This window comes from Scyliorhinus torazame, chromosome 19 (genome assembly GCF_047496885.1).
Source record: "Scyliorhinus torazame isolate Kashiwa2021f chromosome 19, sScyTor2.1, whole genome shotgun sequence".
Classification (NCBI taxonomy): Eukaryota; Metazoa; Chordata; class Chondrichthyes; order Carcharhiniformes; family Scyliorhinidae; genus Scyliorhinus; species Scyliorhinus torazame.
In genome coordinates, this window is record NC_092725.1 from 127738973 (window position 1) to 127763311 (window position 24339).

The 24339-nt window shown below is 46.1% G+C and overlaps 1 long non-coding RNA gene across 2 annotated transcripts in view; it reads right to left on the minus strand.

Moving 5' to 3' along the window:
• Positions 1-8043: 8043 nt before the first annotated feature.
• Positions 8044-24339, minus strand: part of LOC140396511 (uncharacterized) — a 30256-nt gene continuing 13960 nt past the window's right edge. The window contains exons 2-4 of one of the 2 annotated variants that reach the window (XR_011936556.1): positions 22199-22404; positions 17138-17285; positions 8044-12602 (exon numbers count right to left, since the gene is read on the minus strand). This is a non-coding gene — a long non-coding RNA (uncharacterized lncRNA). The remainder of the gene's footprint in view (positions 12603-17137; positions 17286-22198; positions 22405-24339) is intronic. The other variant, XR_011936557.1, reaches the window with a different exon arrangement.

Consider the following 24339-nt stretch of genomic DNA (forward strand, 5'->3'; position numbering starts at 1 on the left):
TAGTCCACAGCAGTCCAAACTGAAAGTGAAACTACACAAATCTCACAGCCACAGCCCAACTCCACCACAAAATGACACCACTGAAGCTGTGTGATAAGACAAAACCTTCCTTAAAGAGGCACTTCCATGACACTATAATAATCATCTGATACGCTCTTGAATGCCTCGATTGAACCGGCAGGCTTCAACCGCACCTCCAGGCCGTGCATTCCAGACCCAAGCCATACACCGCGTGAAAAAGCTTTTTCTCAGATCACACTTGCTGTGCCCTCTCGTCCTTGATCATTTTACACGCGGAAACAGTTTCTCCCTATCGACTCTGTCCAGCGCCCTCATGATTTTGAACACCTCTATCAAATCACCTCTGAACCTTCTTCTCTCCAAGGAGAACAGACCCAACCTCTCCAATCTATCCTCACAACTGTTGGCAAAATTTAAAAAAAATCTTTGTCAATTTATTTCTGATGGCTGTCGTCACAGAGCTGGTGTCCTGCGCTTAATTGTTTGGACTGAATAACACATTGATGTGTATTGACCAGCAATTCTACTGACCCAGACTTACCTAATGGCAGAATCTACCTCCAATACCTCAAGGATGTGGTTACACTTTCAGAATGATTGTAACCGCACTGTTAGTAAAATAGCCCATCAGTCCTCGCCAAGGTCATGGTGGTTGTTAGCACTGCAGCGGAGCTCCATGTTTATACTGGGGTCAATAAAACTCCTGCAGATAGATTTCTGTTCAATGAAAAGGAATCTGCATGGGATAGGACCAGCTTTTAACATCAATGGATCTCTTTGACAGACTGTCAATATCTGAAACTCTTATTAATTGTATGCAGAATTCACATACATTTTTAACCATTACTTAGCTGTTTCCTCATGTACCAGGCGATGGCAAACCTCCGATTCAAAAGTTGAACCTTCAGTAGAATTTATTGAAACCTTTTCCTGGTACGTAGCATTTGACACAAAGTCAAGTGACCAACTTATCCTTTCAATCAGTAATGTAGTGACATTTTATCTTGGTAATGGCGTACACTTTTATGGGTTGTTTTATCATGTTACACAGATGAAACCAAATACAATAAGAACGGGGCCCTTCGATCTCCTTTCAACACAGGAAAGCAATTTTGTGTGGCAAAGTTAATTACAAAGTGAATGAAATATTGTGTCATATTTGGTTATACATTGTGAAGCAAAGTGTCAATACAATTCCTCCTGTGTATTCAGCTAAGGGTAAAACATTTCATGAACCAATAAACATACATATGGTGAAATGTGGGCAGAATTTTCTGGTCCCGTCTCGGCAGGGGGAGGGTCAATAAATGTTACCTCTGTTCGTCTCTCTCTCCACAGATGCTGCCAGTCCTGCTGAGTATTTCCAGCATTTTCTGTTTATATTATAAATGGAATACTGGAGTGAAACATATTTATTATTTAATTGAGACATGGAGGGCAAATCCTTTACCCAAGTGATGCCATCAGTAAAAATAACGTTGCCTTGTCTGATCATGCAAAATTGACAAGTATAGCAGGCTGCTACTTCACAACTTGATTAGCACCTATTTCCACAAAGTCATTGTTATCTAAGAGAAAGATTTTGTCGAATAATTTCTTGTGAACAAGTCGATAACCTTTCAGCCATTTCATGAAATATTACTTCATTCAAGTGGATGTAAGTTTCCCTCAATACAATTTGGCAAGGAGCAGGGTGATTTCTCAAAATGTCTTGGCCAAAACTTAATTCCTCATCGAACATCACGAAAACAGATTATTTTTTTGTGGGACCTCGCTGTGTCTACACTACATAAGTGACTACATTTTACAAGTAATTAGTTGGCCAAGAACATTTTTGGACCTCTTATAATGAGTTTAGGAGGAACTTCTTCACCCAAAGGGTTATGAATCAATAGAATTCCTTGCCCAGTGAAGCAGTTGAGGCTCCTTCATTAAATGTTTTTAAGATAAAGATAGATAGTTTTTTGAAGAATAAAGGGATTAAGGGTTATGGTGTTAGGGCCGGAAAGTGGAGCTGAGTCCACAAAAGATCAGCCATGATCGATTGAATGTTGGAGCAGGCTCGAGGGGCCAGATGGCCTACTCCTGCTCCTAGTTCTTATGTTCTTATAATAATAATATTTATTATTGTCACAAGTAGGCTTACGTGCAATGAAGTTACTGTGAAAATCCCCGAGTCGCCACATTCCGGCGGCTGTTCGGGAACACCAAGGGAGAATTCAGAATGTCTAATTCACCTAATTACCACCTATTTCAGTGGACGGGAGGAGTTGGAGAGTGGGGTGGGGGGGGGGGGGTGTTCACAACTCTTGGGTATCATGTACGGTACTCTTTCAGAGGTTGGATGGTGTTCAGTGTAGTGGGTGGGGGGGGAGTGGGTGAATCATCTGCACCACTTTGTCATGATACCTTTGTGACATTGATTACACGTATTGCTTGTTTTTACCTGTTTTTATTCACCATTGTCACATTTGCCTTCAAGATTTACACCCCACCCACAAACAGTAAACAGTAACAAATACAAAATCAATCCCCTTAACAATAACAACGATCCCATCCTCCCACCACCCCAAACCTGTCAATATATGCATCCAATAAAACAAACCCTCCCACGGTGGAAACAAAGAACAAAGGAGAAAAAGAAAAAGGAGTCCGGGACCGCCCATGGTCACCATTGACCTATAGAGTCCACTCCACACCCCCCCCCTCACTACACTGAACGCCATCCAACCTCTGAAAGAGTACCGTACATGATACCCAAGAGTTGTGAACACCCCCGCCCCCCCCCCCCCCCCACTCTCCAACTCCTCCCGTCCACTGCCTCTTGTAAAACTCCTCCTCCCAACCTCGGTTCCTTCCCCCCAACTTTCCACCCCGGCTAGACCACTCGGACCCTGTTCTGCCAGGCGCCGATGGCCGCAGCCCCTCCCCCCACCTCACTCCCGTTCACTGGCCGGCTTAAACCGGCCAGCGTGGAGGCCCCCGCCCGGGTCCTATTCCCCCTTCCGGCCCTAGGAAAGCCCAGAAATCCCCTTTTAGCACACAAACCCCGCATATCCACCTACACCCCAAAGAGCCCTCATTTCGAGTGAAAGTCCCATCACTTCCCTTGTCCAAATATATACAACATTGGCTCCTTTAGCCCCTACACCCGCACGCAGTGAAACAAAAAAGAAGAAAATACAGTCCTGAGGTTACATCGGCACACGGCCATTTCTCAATTTCTCAGTTCTGTCACAGTCCTTCTGCCTTCGCAAACTCCTCTGCTGCTTCCGCCGTTCCAAAATAAAAGTACTTGAGCTTGTAAGTCACCCTCAGCTTTGCTAGATAAACAATGCCGCACTGCACCTTGCTAATGTACAGTGCCCTCTTCACCCGGTTGAAGGCAGTCCTCCTCCTCGCCAGCTCCACCGTAAAGTCCTGGTATACACGTATACCAGCTCCAGCTCACTGCACCACCCACTTCTGCTTGGCCCAGACAGGACCTTCTCCTTCACACTGTACCTCCGGAAGCACAGAGTCACTACCCTTGGCGGCTCACTTGCCTTTGGTACAGGTCTCCACGACCGGTGAGTCCGATCCAGTTCATATCGGGAGGGATCCTCCCCCTCCCCCAATAGTTTTGCCAGCATCGCGGAAAAATACTCAGTCGGCCTCGATCCTTCAACTCCTTCGGGCAGCCCCACAATCCTCAAATTCTGTCGCCTGGATCTGTTTTCCAGGTCTTCCATTTTTCCTCACGGATCCTTGTTAATCTCCATCACCTTCCGCATCTCCTTCCCCATCGAGGTAAGTTGATCACAATGCTGCAATAACGTCTCCTCCACTTCCTTCAGCGCCTCCCCTTGCTCCCGCACCTCCGCTACTGCGCTCGCCACCGCCGTCGTCACCGGGGAAATCGCCTCCTCCACCAGCACACTCAAAACCTCCCTCATCTCCTTCCTTATTATCTCCATGTATTTTGTAAACTGCCTTTCGAATTCCACAGCCATCACCGTAGTTATTTCTTCAGCCCTAAGCAATGCGGCCTCCCCAGGTGCTTCAGCCTCCATTTTCCTTGGTGACCCCACGGTCACCTTTCCACTCCCCGACGGATCTTCAGCTGTTTTTTTTTATGGCCGTTTTTTTGCTCACCCTCGACATTTTCCTTCCCTGTGCCTCCTCTGTGCCTTCTCCCTGCTTTTGCCGCCTCCGTGGACCCTGGGACCGGGCTTAAAGCCCCAAAAATGCCGTTCCCGAACGGGAGCCCTCCATTGTGCGGCCGCCTCCCGCCCGCCGTCACCAGAAGTCCCCGCGTATTGTTGAAGCTCCTTTGGAATCTTCAGATGACTCAACATGTTCAATATATAATAGATGTCAATTGCAAGGATTGAAGTTATCTATATTCTCATGTTTCAATGGCCCTCTGAACATCTAAATGAGATAGATTCAATACAATGGGAATAGCATTGGGAGAGAATAACATGTTTATTATTACCTTAACGAGCACTCTGCAACACTTCAGGGTGCTGCTATGTGCAATTGAGCTGTTTGCCCTGTGGCCTCACAGCTCTATTATATACTTCTTGCTCATGGAAACACTCAACATTGTGGAGTGTTGATTATGATGATCAACATTGTTTAATGACAGCCGCAGAGCAAAAGCAGCTCTTTGTACCTGACCTTGTTTTAAAAGAATAATTTGCGGACCGCATGCAATTTTCAATTTTCTCTCGCAAATAATTTGTCAGTGCTAATAAGCCATATTTCCAAGATGCAAATTAGTCAGGGATGTTGATGTATTGGGTGAGCCAAATGTGCATTGACAGATTACATTTGGCAATCTTTTGCAAATTTCTCCTCTTGCTCCACTGTACAAGAGTCAGGATTTAATTTGCTGATGATTCTGGTCTTGGATATTAGTAAATAATAAACATTTGATCGTATGCTTTTCTGACAGCCTACAACTGAGACTTTTGATCATCATTCATTTCTGCTGCAGGCATTTGAAATAAATTCTGAATTTGTAAACCGAATGTGAAGAGAGGACCAGATTTTCATTACAATGGAGAGGCTGTGCACTGTGCCAAAAGCCCTGGAAAGGCTGGAAATTCTAAGTTCTGCCCCAGAGCACAGCATTTCTTATTTTCAAAGGGTCAACTATAGTGGGGCTCTGCGCATGAATGTTTTACAGAGGCAGGTGGCCATTTAAATCACCAGCTGCCTCCGCTAATGTGGGACTTCAGTAGACCAGGAATGTGAAACACGGAGTGTACAGATTTGTCCAGGTAAGAGGAGGCCTAAACTTGATAGATCTCTTCGGATAGCAAGGGTATCTGTTTGGAGAGGTAAGTTACACTTTGGATATAGTCCCAAGACACATTTGGGAGCGGTAAGGCACCCTTTGAAGTTGTTCAAAGCAAACATACCTGTGCTCAAAGAGCGCATAAACTTATTGGAACTGTTAAAGCTGTCAAGGAACTGTCAAAGAAAAGCCAAAGCTATCAAAGAACTGTCAGAGGACTGTCAAGCTGTCTCTGTTATATCGCGAGGTTTTATCTCGGGATTCATTAGCTTCTTACTCTACAAGAGATTTTACTGGATGCAATGATATATTGTTCAAAATACATTTATTTACATACATACCAGGGGCTGGTTTAGCAAGTGGGCTAAACAGCTAGCTTGTAATGCAGAACAATGCCAGCAGCGCGGGTTCAATTCTGTACTAGCCTCCCTGAACAGGCGCCGGAATGTGGCGACTAGGCGCTTTTCACAGTAACTTAATTGAAGCATACTTGTGACAATAAGCGATTATTATTATTACAAATTATTTCCAACGGTTAAGTAAGACCAAGACGTAGTTGGAGCTACTCTCTAAGATCTTTCTCAGTTATCTTCCTTCAGTGAATGACAGGGGTGTCCTTACACATGTACTCAGTAGCTAACATCAAAGTTAACACTTTAAACAACACAATTAAGGGACTGTCAAAGCTGGCAAGGTGGGTTGACATGGAGAGGATAAGCAAAGGTAGTGGGTGGGGCATAGGTTGGCCTGAGTTCGGTCAGCACGGTAGCATAGTGGTTAGAACAGTTGCTTCACAGCTCCAGGGTCCCAGGTTTGATTCCCAGCTTGGGTGACTGTCTGCGGAGCCTGCACGTTTTCCCCGTGTCTGCGTGCATTTTCTCTGGGTTCCACCCACAGTCCAAAGATGTGCAGGTTAAGTGGATTGACTATGTTAAATTGCCCTATGTTAAAATGTCCAAAAAGGTTAAGTGGGGTTACGGGGAGAGGGTGGAGGTGTAGGCTTGGGTAGGGTGCTCTTTCTAAGGGCCAGTGCAGACTTGATGGGCCGTATGGCCTCCTTCAGCACTGTAAATTCTATGATTCTATGATGAGGGCAAGTGGATGGGTAGATGAATATGTATAGAGAGCATGAGGAGCCATGGGGATTGGTGGGGGCATGAGGTGGCAGAGGTTCAAACGGATGGGATATTGGGAGTGTTTGGAAAATGAGGGGTGAGGTTGTGGTGGGCTGTCTTTTGTCTTGTTTGCGTTGAAGTCCAAAGGCAAGCCTTCTGCCCAACCCACCTCCACACCTGGCAGCATCTACACTTGTTCCAGAGGCAGGCCTTCCTTCCAGCCCACCTCTGTCCCCAGCAGCCTCAACACTCTTTCTGTGGGTGACAAACCAATCTTTCAAGCCAGCATGCTCCCTCTAGTACCCCGCCCCTCCCGCTCCACCCAAAGGATTCATGAGTTGTGTAGTTCATGGATTGTGTAGGACTTCCAGTGATGGCACGGTAGCACAGTGATTAGCACTCTGGCTTCCCAGCGCCAGGGACCCGGGTTCGAATCCCGGCTTGGCTCACTATCTGTGCGGAGTCTGCACGTACTCCCTGTGTCTGCGTGGGATTCCTCCGGGTGCTCCAGTTTCCTCCCACAAGTCCCGAAAGACGTACATTCTGAATTCTCCCTCGGTGTACCCGAACAGGTGGCAGAGTGTGGCGACTGGGGCATTTTCACAGTAACTTCATTGCAGTGGTTTTTAAAATAAATTTAGAGTACGCAATTTATTTATTATTCCTAATGAAGGGGCAATTTGGCGTGGTCAATTCACCTGCACTGCACATTTTTGGATTGTGGGGGCGAAACCCACGAAAAGAAGGGGTGAATGTGCAAACTCCACACAGACAGTGACCCAGAGTTGGGATTGAACCTGGGACCTCAGCGCCGTGAGGCAGCAATGCTAACCACTGCGCCACCGTGCTGCCCTTTCATTGCAGTTTAATGTAAACCTACTTGTGACACTAGTAAAGATTATTATTATGTGAAAGCAGGACGCACACAGGTGGCTTCTGCTAGGGAACCGGTATTTTGATCCTTTTTGCCTGTTTTTTCCGGGAGATTTTGGGCTCTAACCAATAGGTTTGTGTGAAGAATGGAAAGGCGACTGAGGAATATCAAAAGCCTCCTTTATGCACCCTGGGGAGAAGGAGTTCTCAGTTTTTCCTTCAGTACAGAAGGTATGTTTGAGGATTTTATTGTGAGTCAGACTCTCCAAGCTGGGGTGAAGAAGGCGGAGTTATTTCAGATCATGCCCAATATTGGATGGGCCTGGTGCTGGAGGTCAGGAGCACAATGGGGGTGGCGGTTAAACGTAGGGCTGCTAACGGACTTGGGGTCCTGTGTGGGGGATTTATTTTTGGAGAGGGGATTTGCCAGCCTGGAGAAGCTAAAGGAGAAATTCGGGCTGTTTAGCTACCTCCTAGGGCGGAGTTTGTTCAGAGTTTTTTTCCCGGATTTCCTGGTGGTGCCGCCATCTTCCTTGTTGGAAAGGATTCTCTCCAGTTCGGGGTTGGAGAAGGACAGTACATACGGCATGTATGCGCGGATTGTAGGGGAAGAGTTGAGTGTTATGGGCCAGGATTTAGAGAATTCCAAAGTGTATCATGGAGTTCACCTGACCCACAACTTTTAATAGACTGTGGTATGGGGAGCACACGGCCCACTCTACAGGTATGGTACAGCAGAAGATGGACCAGTTGTTTTTGAAAACAAAACAATATTTATTCTATGAACTCAAGTTAACCTTTTTAAAACAAACACTGAATATCTTAGCAACCAGTAAATCAAATACACCCCCCCCCCAAAGAATACAACACTAAATAACCTGTATGCTGTCCTTTTAACATCCAAAAGACTTAAACCTTCAAACAGGAGCACATTAGATTTATATTCAATACTGAGATCTTTTACAATTCTGAGTTCACCCAAATGATCCATAGTCTTTTGATGGCAGAGATCAACAGCAGTGCAGCTCACATTTAACTTCAGATTCAGCTCACTGAAAAACACAGACACACCCAAGCTTTCTCAAACTGAAACCCAAAAAGCAAAGTAGAGCTCAGCTCCACCCACACTCTGACATCACTCCAGTAACATGAGCAGCTCCAATTCTTAAAGGTACATTTCTTAAACACCCATTTCTTAAGGGTACTCTCACATGACATGAGTTTGGTTCAGGGCGAAAGCTAAATGGGTGGGGGAGTTGGGGCCCATACTTGGGAAGTTGGTGTGGAGTGAGGTGCTGTGGAGGGTAAATGCTATGTTGCCGTGTGTGAGACGGAGCCTTATCCAGCTAAAGGTTGTGTTTCAAGCGCACCTCACTAAGGCTAGGATGAGTCGTTTTATTGAAGGGGTGGAGAATAGACGCGAGGGTTGCACATCACACACACATGTTCTGGTCCTGTTCTAAGCTGGTGGGTTTCTGGAAGTCCTTTTTCAACACCATGTCAGTGATTGAGCTAGGACCCTGCCCCGGGTGGCGATTTTTGGGGTTTCAGATGTGCCGGAGCTTTGGGTGGATGTCCTTGTTTTCGCCTCATTGGTGGCGCAGAGGCATATCCTGCTGGACCGGCGGTTGGCGATACTGCTGAGTGCCTTGGAATGGCTGTGGGGCTTGATGGAGCTTTAACACCTCGAGAAGGTCAAATGTACCGTGAGGGGGTGATTGAGGGGTTCTACCGGAGACAACGGCCGTTTATATTGTATTTCAGAGAGTTGCTCACTGTTAACTGTTGGGGGGGGGGGGGTGGATCAGTAGCTAGGGGGGGTCTCTGTTCCCTTTTGTTGTTTTATGGGTTGGGAGGTTGAGGGGGGGGGGGGGGGATTTGTATGGGGTTGGTGTTTGATTAAAGGTATTTGTTTGTATGCTTGGTAATTTTGTATAAAATGTTAAAAATCTAAGAAAAACTTTTCCCAAAAAACATTCGCGAGGCTTTAAAGTTATGCAGATGTAGCAAGCAATTAGTAAAGCGAATAGTATGTTAGCCTTCATCACGAGGGAATTTGAATACAGGAATAAAGATGTGTTGCTGCAGTTGTATCGAGCCTTGGTGAGATCTCACCTGGGGTATTTTGCACAGTTTTGGTCCCTTTATTTAAGGAGGAAAGCAAGATGGTGCTGGAGCGTGGCGACTCTTTGCCAGATCTCTCACACAGATCCTCTTCTTACATCTCCTATTACCGTTCTAATCTCTTAAAACTTAATTCTAACATTAACATTATCACTAACCTCTCTCTTTTATGTTCCCTTGCAAGTTCGAAAAGTCTGAGAACACGCACTAACAGATTCAAAAACAGCTTCTTCCCCGCTGTTACCAGACCCCTAAACGACCCTCTTATGGACTGATCTGAACTCTTCACACATCTTCTCTACTGAGTAGCACTACGCCCGATGCCTGTTTCCAAGTATTTGCATTGTACATTTTATGTGTGCCCTATTATGTATTTTCTTTTCATATACGGAATGATCTGTCTGAGCTGCTCGCAGAACAATACTTTTCACTGTACCTCGGTACACGTGACAACAAACAAACCCAATCCAATTTACTTGCCATAGAGGGTGTGCAATGGAGGTTCACCAGATTAATCCCTGCGATGGTCGGATCGTTTTAGGAGGAGAGAGAGGAGAGACTGAGTCTGTATTCCCTGGAGTTTCGAAGAATGAGGGGCTAACCTCACTGAAACGTACAAAATTGTTACAGGATGTGACACGGTGGATGTAGATGTTTCCCCTGGCTGGTGAGTCTAAGACTAGGGGACAAAATCTCAGGAAAAGGTATCGGCCATTTAGAGTGTGATGAAAATGAATAGCTTCACTTAGACGTTGGTGAATCTTTGGAATTCTCTACCTGAGAGGGCTGTAGCAGCTCAGCCACTGAGCCTGGTCAAAACAGGAATCAATTGGTTTCTCGAGATTAATAGCAACAGGGGATACGGAGATAGTGCTGGAAAGTGGTATTGAAGCAGGCGATCAGCCAGATGGGCTGAATGGCCTACTCCTGTTCCTATGTTCCAGTGTTCTGCTGAGCCATGACCAATATTACACAGAAACAGAGAAGCATAGAAAATAGGAGCAAGGGTAGACCATTCGGCCCTTCGAGGCTGCTCCGCTACTCTTTATGATCATGGTTGATCATCCAACTCCGTGACCTGCTCCAGCTTACCGTCGGTACAACAGCAGCAATGAGATCAGGGGGTTTCTCCCCGAAGGTTTTCACAGGACTATTTCCAAGCCACAGGAGGCAATTTGCTTTGTTGGGGCCTATAAGGCAGGAGTTGGAGCAGCCATGCAGGAATCACCAGCTGCAGTTAGGGTCTCGGGAATGCGTAACGAATTTGAAATGAAATGAAAATCGCTTATTGTCACAAGTAAGCTTCAAATGAAGTTACTGTGAAAAGCCCCTAGTCGCCACATTCCGGCGCCTGTTTGGAGAGGCTGGTACGGGAATTGAACCGTGCTGCTGGCCTGCCTTAAAAGCCAGCTCCTTAGCCCTGTGCTAAACCAGTTGCAGTTGGCTTGAGGCTTTTGCATGCCCCACAGTATACTGCAATGTTACCAAGTCATTCTGCATATTTCTGCACACGAGATTAGTGGGCTCATTCATCCCAGCTGTCATTTACAACATAATTTTTGGCATGGTCCCCGATATTTAGACTGGTGCTAAATGCTCAGGATGCAAGCTTTTTTTTAAAATTGGGGCTGTAAAGATCCAGAATCCTAAAATTGTCAGTCAAGGAAAATACTATCTGGTCCTCCAGAAAGATAAGTTATTTCTGGTCAAAAAGCCTTGTGCACTTGTGTTGTATATCTTATCCATGCACTCCCCTCTCGCAGACTGGCATCAAGCCTTGAAATAGTGAATGGCCTCAACGTTCATCATCTATTATACAATTTATGGCTTCCTTTCAGAGAACTTTGAGTGCTTCTTTCTGATGTAGGTCTGAGAGTTGATCGATCACCACCTATCATCGATTATTTATGACTGCAATGCATTATTTTCTCTTTTAAAAGGAGAGCAAGATATAAGAAGTTGTTATTGCTGAGATAACATGCTGGCAATATCCAGTGTTGCAGGCAATTCCACTGTGAAAATTTTTATTTAATGTTTTCATGGGACATGAGCAGCTCTGCCAAGGTCAGCATTTGTTAAATCACCATTAGTTGCCCTTGAACAGGTGGTGGTGGTGGGCACGCTGCCTGTTGTGGCAGGACCCACTGTGGGAGACTGACTTTCGGCGGGAGCAGACTCTCTCCGGGCAGCGGGTGAGACCGGAAAATCCCACTCATTGTTTATTGCAGGTGTGAAATTCTACCCGAAGGTTGTCTGGACATGTCTTAGCTGTAATCCACATTTAAAACTTCCAGAAATTTGGCCAACCTGCAGTTGCAGACATGTCAGGTGACCTCTGGTAGCCATCTTAAGTTAACTTTGTTTTAATACTTGAAACTGCCTTTTAGAAAGTTCTATATGTGAGTCCAGCAGATGAAATTGAAATTTAGTTATTATATTTCGTCATAACAAAATCTTACAGACATACTTGGTGACCTATCCTCGCATTGTGCAATGGCAAACTATTACCAGAGCCTGCCCTCGTAATATGAGGCCGGTCCCCGAAACTGGCATAGGGTCAGCATGTTATGGGTTGCGCGATCATGCACTGCCCAATGATCAGAATCAAAATATCCAGATTACTATCTAGTCTTACAAATAAAACATGATCAGCTGGGAATGAGCTATCAATGGGCTGCCAGCATTGACTGAAATTCTACACCAGTAACAGTTAGTCGGGCTATAAATCCATGAGAATGCATATCTGGGCTCAAGTGGTGGGATAAGCCAATTGGGAATCTTTACTGTTGACTCCATAATCGGGGCCAGATAGAGGTTCTCTTCATATTACTATGTTGTGATGTGGAGATGCCGGCGTTGGACTGGGGTGAGCACAGTAAGAAGTCTAACAACACCAGGTTAAAGTCCAACAGGTTTGTTTCAAATCACCAGCTTTCAGCGCACTGCTCCTTCCTCAGGTGAATGATGGAGAGATTCGATGGGCCGAATGGCCTATTTCTGCTCCTGTATCCCATGTTCTTTTTGTCAAGCCTCCGACGAGGTCATTGAGGCGCACACACACTCCCAGCAAAGGGAATCCCTAGGTAGTTCCAGCAGTTGTTATGTCGATCATTTTGGGTGGGTTGGGGGTGGTCTGAGAGTGTGGTGACAAAGCTGGTATCACTGGTTTTCAGGATCGATGCTTTCTGGAGAAGAGAAGAGAGAAACTAAAGATCAGCAAACAGAAATGAGGAAAATTAAAAGCAAGTTACAATGTAAGAATATATCTGAAAGTTATTTCCATCAGTAAAAAGAGGGGGGGGGGAAGTTTACCTTCAATAAGTTTAACTCACTCTGGGACATGTTTTACTCTGCAGGATCTCAGAGTAAATAAAATACTTGAGTCTTGTCTGATGATCTAATTAGCTGCCCGTCCATTGACCAAGATTAAATTCTTTGGGTCAGGCTTAATATATAGAATAATGGATTGCAGTGTATGATTACAAACCTGCAATCAAAGCAAGGTTTTCAAATGTCAGCTAAATCAAAATAGCTATTTAAATGTATTCAAATCTCCAAATTAGATTACAGCCTTAAGTTTAGAGAAAAAAGTGACAGTAATTTTGTTTCTATGTATTTTTAGCTCACCTTTTTCAGGTCTATCTTAACGACTCAGTGTTGTAAGGGAGCTGCGGTTGCCAATTTTAAAGATAATTTGTTGTAATTTTCAGATTAACCTTTAAAGGTAACTCTTCAGTAATAAATTCAAAGAAGTGGAAATTATTTGCTTTCCAATTCTATCATTTTTGACATTGCATTGAGGACCTCTGTGGTGACTTGACAGCTGAGAATTGTGTAATATGACTGCTGGAGGATATTAAAGGTGTTCAACATCAGGTTGTGCAGGTTTAGGCCAATAATCTACACTGATTTCACAGAAAGCATACCTAATAAAGTAGCTAAATAATCAGTGACTGATCAAATTTCCATATTCTAATATAAAGGCACATTACATGCATTTTAATACGTGATAAAGTAACATGAGAGGCACTTATTTATATTGCGGAGTGTGTCACAGTGGTGATCCTGCCACTCGGTGCTCACAGCGGACATGATCCTTGTCGGGCTTGCACAGATTTCGGGAAATTACACTCGAGTGGTCCCACAGCTACCCCTCCAGCTAGGATTTAGTTTCTGGTTTTGCACTCTTGAACATTTGTTCAAGAACGTGTTTTGATATTTAATTCATTTCTTAATATATGTAAATAGAAATGCACATTTACAATGCAATCCCGCTGTGTTCCCAGCCTGCTCATCCGAAGAGCGTGTAAAGAGAAGCTTTCCGCATGGGGGAAGAGCTCTTAAAGGTTTTCTTAAAGGGTACTCCTTCTAAATATGCCTTTTTTACTGCCTAGTATCAGGATTTCGTTGGGGCAGAGTCTCGACCTGTCTTTTCGCAGTACAACAGGATGTGGGAGATAACTCCCTACACTGGGAATTTTCATATGTCCCTGATCTAGGAGCAGATGAAGGCAGGTTTGTTGTTTGCTATACCCAATAAATGCAGGCGTACAAACAGAAGTTGGAAAGTGTAGGCTGCTACCATAGCCTGCAAGGGTAATTTAAAAATAAATTGCTGTCATTCACATTTAAAAGGAATTGCTAAAGATACCTCATTATTATTTTCCAATGGCCAGTATACTGGCATGTTTTGGTGGGCAGGGGTTCCCAGATGCACCCAAAGCTGTCCACCAGCCAATTCAATGAATGGGGGGGGGGGGGGGGGGGGTCTTCTTTAAATCCTGTAAGCTTTAGCGAGGGCAGTAACGGAGGTCCTGGAGGGTGGAGAGGTGGGGGGAGGAGATGTTGGGGGAGCACATTCTCCCATTTAGGACCACCCCTCCCTTTCCCCAACTGCAGACTTTCAACTGCTCTGTTTATGTGAGATAGAGTCTATATGATGCTCGGCTCTCAGCTGACGTAGGAGCTTGTTACGTTTCATGTTCTTGTCTTGCAATGAATCTACAGGACTGCTGGTGACTTTGCCAGATGATTTATTAATGTACACATGGTAAGGTAACAATCAGAATCTTATATGGACCAAGTTATTACAGAGTTACATTAGACTCTCCTCAAACTAGCCTTATGTCCGACTATTCTTGTCTATGCCTTACAACCTTCTGCTGGTCGCCAGATGTCACCTGACTGATGTCTGACGCCACCTGCTGGTGGGAGGTCACACTGCTGAGCACATGGAATATTATCTGCAGGCATGTCACCACAGAGCTGTCATGTCTTCACCAGCTGTTGGCTACAGGTCAGGAACAGTGACCAGGTTTTGTGATGCATTCTCAGGGAGGACTGTTTTTTTTGGATGGGTCAATCTTCCAGAGTACCAGGATTTCCACACTTGCCAGGTTGAGGAGGAACCTCCTGGTGCCAACGTAGTGAGCTTCGCTGATTGGCTTTTTTCTTAGGAGGAACGCTAAGAACTTTGACTGAATCAAAGAGTAGGGGATGGGTGGTAATGGGTGCGGCACAGGGGACAGAGTACTGCATCCGGTCATGGGATGCTTTGTGGGTTTTATTCATGCCATGCAGCATCTTCTGGGTATTTGGACAAGACCTGAGAATAAAAGATTGTGTTTTCCTCACCACAGCCTGTTCATCACTCTACTATGTTTGACACTAATTCACTATCAGTCCTATACTGTTCTTGTCCCATATTTATACTTGCAAAATTCACCATTTAGCTTCATGTATAGTTATAGAATCCCGACGGAAATGTGCTTATGAAAATTGAATAGAAAATCACAGCAAACTACTCACAATTAGTTGGGCTGTTAGTTGCATTGTTATTGGTGCTGCCCAGAGGTTACTGATTATGCTGTGTTCAGAGTGGCAGTGGAACAGGCTGTTTTCTCGATCAGCTGCTCAATATGCTACACTGTTTTGTATATTTACCAGGATTGCCTCATTTCTCAAACTGGGCTGCAAACTTCATGCTCTGATCTTGAACAGGAAGTAACGCTCAGCAGCGTTCGGAACCAATCATTTTGCATCTCATTGACAAAAATGTTGTCATGCATACAAGCTAGAAATAAATGCCTTTTATAAAGAACTTGGGGACATTACCATTGTGCATCATGGGATAGAGCTTTTGCCCAGTGGCACCAGTGCAGTATGAGGGCAGAGTGATTAAAGATGGCACGTGTGTTGTGTGCGCAGTTTTCTTCTACCTGTAACTTTCTAGCTGGCTAGGTCTGCTGCCGTGCTTGCATTTCAGGCATATTAAAACTGAAGATTCAAGTGGATTATTTGTAGCTGTTCAGCAGAATAGGAACAGATGAGAAAAGAAGGCACATTAAAGGGTGCCACGTCTCACACGTGTTGCAGGAACAACAAAGTATCTGTGAGTAAGCGTCACAGGCGAACAGCACTAGTGTCACAGAGATCCTCAGGCACAGGAGCGAACACAGGGTTTAGAATTAGGGGGCCAAGGAATACAGGCCCAGGAATCAAGGGGGTGATGGTGGAGGGGGTGGTCAAGGAAGGTGGACCTGGGAATCCTGGGGGGATAGGGGGAGAGAGACAGTAGGGAAATCAGAGGCGGGGTGGAGAAGAGGGGGGGGGGGCAAAGACACCATGATTCCCAACACATGCTCAAATCTCAACACGGAAAGTGTTAAAGATGAAAATATACTCTTGTGTGCCATGTTTCTCGGTTCACCCCATCTCATCCGAGAAAAAGGGAGAAAATTGGTGATGGAAATAAAAGTTAAAATACATATTTTAAAACTTAACTTGAGAAGTTTTTTTAAATCCAGATAATTAAATAGGCTTGAATAGTTTATGAAACACCCTCAGTTTAAGGACATCAGGGCGGCATTGTGGCACAGTGCTAGGGACTCAGGTTAAATTCCGGCCTCGGGTGACTGTGTGGAGTTTGCACATTCTTCCCGTGATTGCGTGGGTGTCCTCCGGGTGATCTGGTTTCCTCCCAGAGTCCAAAAATGTGCAGGTTAGGTGGATTGGCCATGATAAATTGCCTCTTAGTGTCCGAAAGGTTGGGTGGGGATAGGGTGGTGGTGTGAGCCGAGATAGGATGTTCTTTTGGGCTGTTGGCAGACTCGATGGGCCAAGTGGCCTCCTTCTGCCCTGTAGGGAATCTACGTGATAGATTGAACCGTGTGTCTCAGGTTCAATCACAGATATACACGGAGTTAAAACAGGAAATGAAAACCTTTTATTAGTGCAGTTACTTGTTGTAAAATATATTGTGTTCGGTAGACCTTCCACGTCTTACAGGTTTGAGGAGTGATTTATATATTGTTGAGCAAGAATTTTATCAAGGTGACAAATCTACAAGTTAAGGAGTAAGGTATACACAAATGGGATCTCAGAGTAATTTGGTGAAACTTAGGGCAGCACGGTGGCGCAGTGGGTTAGCTCTGCTGCCTCACGGCGCCGAGTTCACAGGTTCGATCCCGGCTCTGGGTCACTGTCCGTGTGGAGTTTGCACATTCTCGCTGTATCTGCATGGGTTTTGCCCCCACAACCTAAAGATGTGCAGAGTCACGCTAAATTGCCCCTTAATTGGAAAAAATTAATTGGGTACTCAAAATTTAAAAAAAAAAATTGGGTGAAAGTTCCAATCCTGAGACCTCTACCGCCTCAAAGAACAAGGATGGCAAGGGCATGGGAACACAATCACCTGAAAATTCCCCTGCAAGTCACTCACCATCCTGACCTGGAAATATATCATCGTTTCTTCAATGTCACTGCACCGAAATTCTGGAACTGTCTCCCTAATAGCGCTGCGTGTGCACCTACATGGGCAATTCGGAGTGGGCAATAAGTGCTGGCCTTGCCACGTGACAACCACATCCCTGAAATAATAAAGACAATTCTAATTTAAATAGAAACTATTGGAGGAACGGAAATAAAACATTGACCCTTTTTTAACGAATAAGAGTGATTCAGTGCCTAACAGTTTAACTGGTGCAAATCCAGCCAGACTTCTAATGTTCGAATTGAAAAGTATTTTCCTGGTTCCACTCACTTTCTCAGATGCACAACTCCAAGTGTATTTTAAACCTGTTGCAGAGAAATAGCCTAAAAATACAATTCAGCAAATGACAGTGTAAGTATATTTGAAAGACATGCGGACACTAAAATGCCGCATTGTGGTGGGGTGGGTGGAGGATGTGATGGGGAAGAACTTCTTACAGTGTTGAGCAAAGTTTTAACCTAATGGTACTCGCTGGAAAGGATAAAAGGGAAAATAAGGCAAGAAGTGGCAGTTAGAAGTAGCAATTGAAAATGAAGGAAGGACGAAACCCCGATTTGCAAGCATGAAGCTGCAGGTAATTAATGCAGCAACCTAACTCCTGACGCACTGTTTGATTCTTGGTGAAGTGAAGGTGCAACTTTTAATAAACGTATGCAGCAATCGACAAGACAGGTAATAGCTTCCGCAGTGATTAAATGGGGCTTGCTGAGCCCTTTGCTGGATTTCTGTCAGGGGGCTGTAGCCACTTAAAATGGCCAACTCCCGATTCAAAATGGCGAACGGCAAAGGCTGATGGGAAAGTCAGCCAACAAGACAAAAACCAGCAGCTGCGGGTTGGCTGTGTATTTACCTCTGGATAGGCCAGACACTATCGATACCAGCAACCATCAGCATAACAAAACAGCAGCCATCTGCATACTAATGAGCAATCCCCAGGAACAATAAGCAACATTTAGACACACAAAGCAAAACCAGACTCTTCGGCGCCAGCAGGAGCCTACACAAAAGGAGGTGAACGAGCACCTCAAGACCGCCCATCGATCAGGGAACCGCTCCAGCATTGGAGAAAATCCAACCAAGCGATTGGGACAAACTCCAATCACTTGGGACCAGGTACAGGGTCCGCCCCAAAAGGCGGGAAGCCCATGGGGACTATAAGAATTGAGCCCCAACTTCAAATCTCTCTCTTCTTCAGCTCTTCACTCTTCAGCAGCTCCTCTTCACGCTCTTCTTCCTGCCCGGGTCACCCAGCAACAACAAACCAACATTGACCGTGACCGGAGCAGTGAAGATCGAAATCGTAAGTCTTAATTCAACACTCGCTACGAGATAGGCGCTCCTAGCTACCAATCTGTACCAACTTCGAATCCTGCAGGCTCAGAACTCGAACAAAAGGCCATTTGTTTCCCTGACCTGGTGGGCCAGTTCAAAGTTAAGTATAGGCCTGTTAGTTGTAGAAGTAGCTTAGACGTAGAATTTGTGCATGAGTAGCGATTACTGTGTATAATAAATGTGCTTTGATTTAAATCTTACTAATTGGTGTATTGGATTATTGATCATTACTCGGACTTGAACCTCGTGGCGGTATCATAAAGATACCTGGCGACTCGAAAGCAAAGGTAATAAAACAGAGCAATTGAACCAAGGAGAAAATTAGCAACATTATTTGGCGACTCCGCCGGGACCCGATCCAGAAGTGGAAAACCACTCCGGGAGAACCCAGAATTTGAATTAGGGATCCAATTGGAAACAGAAAACCACAATTGTTCAAGCAGTTCTGATCAATACTCATAATTCGGAAGTGTGTGTATGCATGTGTAACTAACAGGGCGATAAGGTAATACTGATAGACTTTTTGTTGCGACAAAACTGTCGGAAGTTTGTATTTCGGAAAGTAGCGACAGCCGTACCCGTATTTACAGCACCACCTTAATACCCCTGTCCCAAATTTGAAGAGCAGCATTCGGATTAATACCCCTGTCCGAAAATTTGAAGAGCAGCATTCGGTTAGGAAGGATGGCAATGCAGGCAATGCAACGCCTAATGAACCCAGAGGAATTTGCGGTCGCAGCGACCAGCAGCAGTAGAGTGGGACAATGTCCCATTTGGGAGGAAGAGATCAGGAAATATCTCAAAGGGAAAGGATGGCCCCTTTGGAATGAATTCTGTGACAACGCGGAATCAGGTCCCGGGAGTATAGGACATACTTGGTGGGAGAACCTGAGTGAGATCCACAAAAAGAGCTTAGGGAAAGCTCGCAAGCCGATGGCAATCGTGTCCTGCTTGGCACAATTGCGAGGCACAGAGGAGGTCGTTAGGACGCTCCGGAAAGAAGTTGAGGGCATACATCGAATGAGTAAGGTCGCTGTAAGCGAGGTAGAAAAGGAGAATTTGGAATTGAGAAGGAAGTTGGCAGCAAAAGATGGAGAGGTGGAGGATGCCAAAAGGGCACACCAGTCTTGTCTGGCACACTTAAGCAGCTTCCAGTCTCAATACGAAAAGGCCTATCAGGACACGCAGCGTGCAGTCCTGGTATGTGAAGAAACAGAAAAACAGGTAGAAGCATTACAGAGTCAGTGCAGTGACCTCAAGGCAGCATTAAGAGCACTCCATGCTGCCACCACAGAACAAAGACAAAGCACGCTAGATCACGCAAAGTGCCGGAAGCAGATTGCAGAGCTGCAATCGCTGCTTTCAGTTCAGAAAGGTTTCCAGGAAACCTTTCGAGACAAATTAGATCAGGAAGACGGCCCTGATTGGGAAGAATTGAATGGAACAGCGCAGAGATATGTTCAGGGAACATGTGTGCAGGGAAAGCCACAAAAGAGAAAAGCGCCCCAACCCCCCACAAAGCAGATAGTTCAAGCTCCAATGAACCCAGTAACCACCCACCGCACAGCCACATCGGACGATGAGGAATTTCTATATTCCACCCCCTTAACAATGACCCAATTACGGGACGCGTGCGATAAGATCACACCGTTCCTCCCCACCTCAGACCCCCACCATTTCTTTGCCACAGTTAAGCATCATGCGACCATGTACGACCTGGATGAGCGAGAGCATGTAAAGCTCACAGTTTTAAGTTTAGATCCTTCAGTCGCAACAGCCCTCCCGACCCACAGAATGTAGGACGAGGCACCCTTGCAGAAATGCATACCGCGATTTGGAGACTCAGACCGTGCCCATTTGTCCCCAGACAACATGGCCAAATGGACCCGCACCCTTATCTCCCATGCCACAGAAACAGGACAGAAAGCTTGCACGAGTTATGATCCCTCAGAGGAGGCCCATAACGAGAAGTGGGTAGTGAAAAGGTTGTCCCGTGCTTGGGAGCAATCGAAACAAAGTAAGCCCGCAGTCAAGAATCCCGAGGAAAAGCAGGCCGGAGCAGATATGCAGGCAGTAAAAACCCACCAGAACCCCTCATGGGTGAATGAGGGAAAGAACAGCCCCCCACCCAAGTCACAGGAGTGTTACAAATGCAGACAGTTGGGACGCTTCGCAAGAGAGTGCAATGCCCCTAAAAAGCCACAGAGAGCCCAGCAGACGGGCACTCTAAGTAAGAAAAAGACAGAACCCATTCATAGCGTTAGCACCCGTTCAGATCAGACTGACTTGACCGGCACGGACTGACGGTGTACGGGCTCCCCAGTTGGGTCTGCAACACCCTTTGGGATAGGTCCGGACGACCGGTAGTTGCAGCAAATATTTGGGGACAGCCCATCGAATTTCTCTGGGACACAGGAGGGTCCCGCACCACAATAAATTCCTCCACCATGTTCCAAAGAGACACGTGGCCCACTACAGCCACCATCACCCTCAGCGGCTTTACAGGCCACTCACAGCAGGGACACATCACAGCCCCTGTACCCATTCAAATCAGTACCATCACCACCAAGCACCCCGTAGTTTTAGTTGACCTGCCCCACACAGCAGAACACATTCTGGGAATCGATTTCATGAATTCCCATAATCTTTCATTTGATCCAGTCAACCAGTGTGTCTGGAAGATGGCAAAATCCGCAAGAGCCCCCGCAACACTCAACATAGGAGAGTATGCAAACAAAATTAGCGCCTTAGGCAAATTTTGGTTCAACCCGACCACACTTAGTACGGACAAGCAGGTTAGGGCAGTTCTGCAAAAGAACAGGGCAGCATTCGCGACCCACAAGCACGACTGTGGACGGATGACTGGCTCCGTACAAATAACAGGACCTGACCCTAGACCCCAAAAACAGTATGGATTTCCCCAAGAGGCAGAGGGAGAAATCTCCAAGGTAATAGAAAGCTTATTAGAGCAGGGCGTACTTAGATCAGTAGGCTCCACTCATAATGCCCCGATTTGGCCAGTGAGAAAGCCCGATGGATCTTGGCGACTGCCCATCGATTACCGGGAACTCAACAAAGTCACCCCGGCAGCAGCCCCCACAGTAGCCACAAGTCCCGAGACCATGCTCAAGCAGGGACTCAATTCCTGCGGTTCTGGATGTCAGTAATGGATTCTGGTCCATTCCATTGGCAAAGGTGTGCCAGCACAAATTTGCCTTCACCTTTAAAGCACAGCAGTACACGTGGACGTGCCTGCCACAAGGCTTCCACGACTCCCCCTCCATTGTCCACCGACAGCTGGCAAATGGTGTAGCCAAATTCTCTCGCCCCGAATGTCTGGTACAGTACAGTACGAAGTCTTACGACACCAGGTTAAAGTCCAACAGGTTTGTTTCGATGTCACTAGCTTTCAGAGCGCTGTTCCTTCCTCAGGTGAATGCAGAGGTATGTTCCAGAAACACATATATAGACAACTTCAAAGATGCCAAACAATGTTTGGAATGCGACCATTAGCAGGTGATTAAATCTTTACAGATCCAGAGATGGGGTAACCCCAGGTTAAAGAGGTGTGAATTGCATCAAGCCAGGACAGTTGGTAGGATTTCGCAGGCCAGATGGTGGGGGATGAATGTAATACGACATGAATCCCAGGTCCCGGTTAACAACAACGTTGTCTACCTCATACGCTGCAGGAAAGGATGTCCCGAAGCGTGGTACATTGGCGAGACCATGCAGACGCTGCGACAACGAATGAACGGACATCGCGCAACAATCACCAGGCAGGAATGTTCCCTTCCAGTCGGGGAACACTTCAGCAGTCAAGGACTTCGTACTGTCCAACGCCGGCATCTCCACATCTGGTACAGTATGTAGACAATCAGCTACTGCAGACAGAAATGAAAAAATGAAATGAAATTAAAATCGCTTATTGTCACAAGTAGGCTTCAATGAAGTTACTGTAAAAAGCCCCTAGTCGCCACATTTCGGCGCCTGTTCAGGGAGGCTGTAACAGGAATTGAACCGTGCTGCTGGCCTGCCTTGGTCTGCTTTCAAAGCCAGCGATTTAGCCCTGTGCTAAACAGCCCCTAAACAGACACCAAGGAAGAGCACATTGAGCTTCTGTCCGAACTCCTGGAACTCTTACACTCAATCGGTTGTAAAGTCAACCCCAAAAAGGCCCAGATTTTGGAAGAAAAGATGATATATTTGGGAACAATCATCACACATGGTAAACGCGAGATCGAGCATAAAAGGATTGACTCGATTGCTAAATTGCCCCTTCCCCAGAACATTTCAGCCCTCCGGTCGTTTTTAGGACTGGTTGGCTACTGCCGAAACCACATTGACGGTTTCGCCAGCAAGGCAGCGCCCCTCTCAGACCTCCTAAAGAAGGGAGCCCCCTGGGAATGGCTTCTGCAGCATACGGATGCTGTGGACTCTTGAAAACAGGCACTCATAGCAGCCCCCGCACTACAAGTTCCAGACCTGCTTTCCCCTTACGCCATAGAGGTAGCGACCACAGAACACACCCTTTCAGCCGTGCTCCTCCGGGAACGTCACGACCAGTTAAGGCCCGTAGCTTATGCCTCCAGAATTTTAGATGCTGTGGAGCAGGGATTTTCAGCCTGTGAGAAGCACCTGCTCGCAGTATTTTGGGCAGTGCAGTATTTTTCATATATTACCGGACTGAACCCCATTACAATTCTCACCGAACACACCCCCACCCAGCTTTTACTGGACGGACGACTCAAGGACGGCACAGTAAGCCAGATTAGAGCCGCGGGATGGACCCTTCTCTTGCAGGGATGGGACATCACTGTTAAAAGGACAAAGACGCACACATTTTTAGCCGACAACTTACAGTACCCACCCCCCATGAATGTGCGATTATCTCTCCACACCACAGCACAGGCCCCTTTATCGCTAAAACACCCCCCAGAAAGATAGGTAGTTCAACCCAGAGCCCCCAGCACACACACACACACACACACGTGTGAGCCCATAAAGATCTATGTGGACGGATCTTCCACAGTCTTGGATGGGAAGCGCATAACAGGTTGCGGTATCTATGTCTAGGACGCGCCCTTGAGGAAATATCGTTAAAACTTCCAGGCCACTTAGGCGCGCAGGCAGCAGAACTTGCGGCCATCGCGTATATAGTGGAGCACCCAGATTCCTTCCCCAGCCCAGCAGACATATACTCGGACAGCCTCTATGTCTGCAACAGCCTCACGGAATTCCTGCCCCTGTGGGAGGCAAGAGGGTTTGTTTCCGCAGACGGAAAACCCCTCCTCTCAGCCCCATTGCTCCGCCATATTATACAGAGAGCCCAGAATAGGACTTTTGGGATAATCAAAGTCCGCAGTCACCATCGTTCCTCCCCCCCTGGAAATGTGAAAGCCAACGCACTGGCTAAAGCAGGTTCAAGACACGGATACTTTTGGACACCCCCCGAAAGCGCACCAGTGAGTGCAGTTCAGGTCTCACAGACAAAGATCGAGGATCTAGTGGAGGCCCAGAAGCAGGACAGCAATCTCAGGGAGATTGTAAAAAGAAACTCTATGAGAGGTTCAAAAATGCACTGACCACACATGATGGTGTGGTGTTAAAAGACACCTTTAATGTGGTTCCTGAACAGGACAGGAATCAACTGATTTGTTTATTCCATGACGGTCATGGACATCAGGGAATCGATCCCACTACAGCCCATCTCAAGCAGCTTTGTTGGTGGCCGAATTTAAAGGATGATGTAAATCACTACATCAAGAATTGTCTTATCTGTGCCCAGAATAATTCGGACAGATATGCCAAAAAGGCTC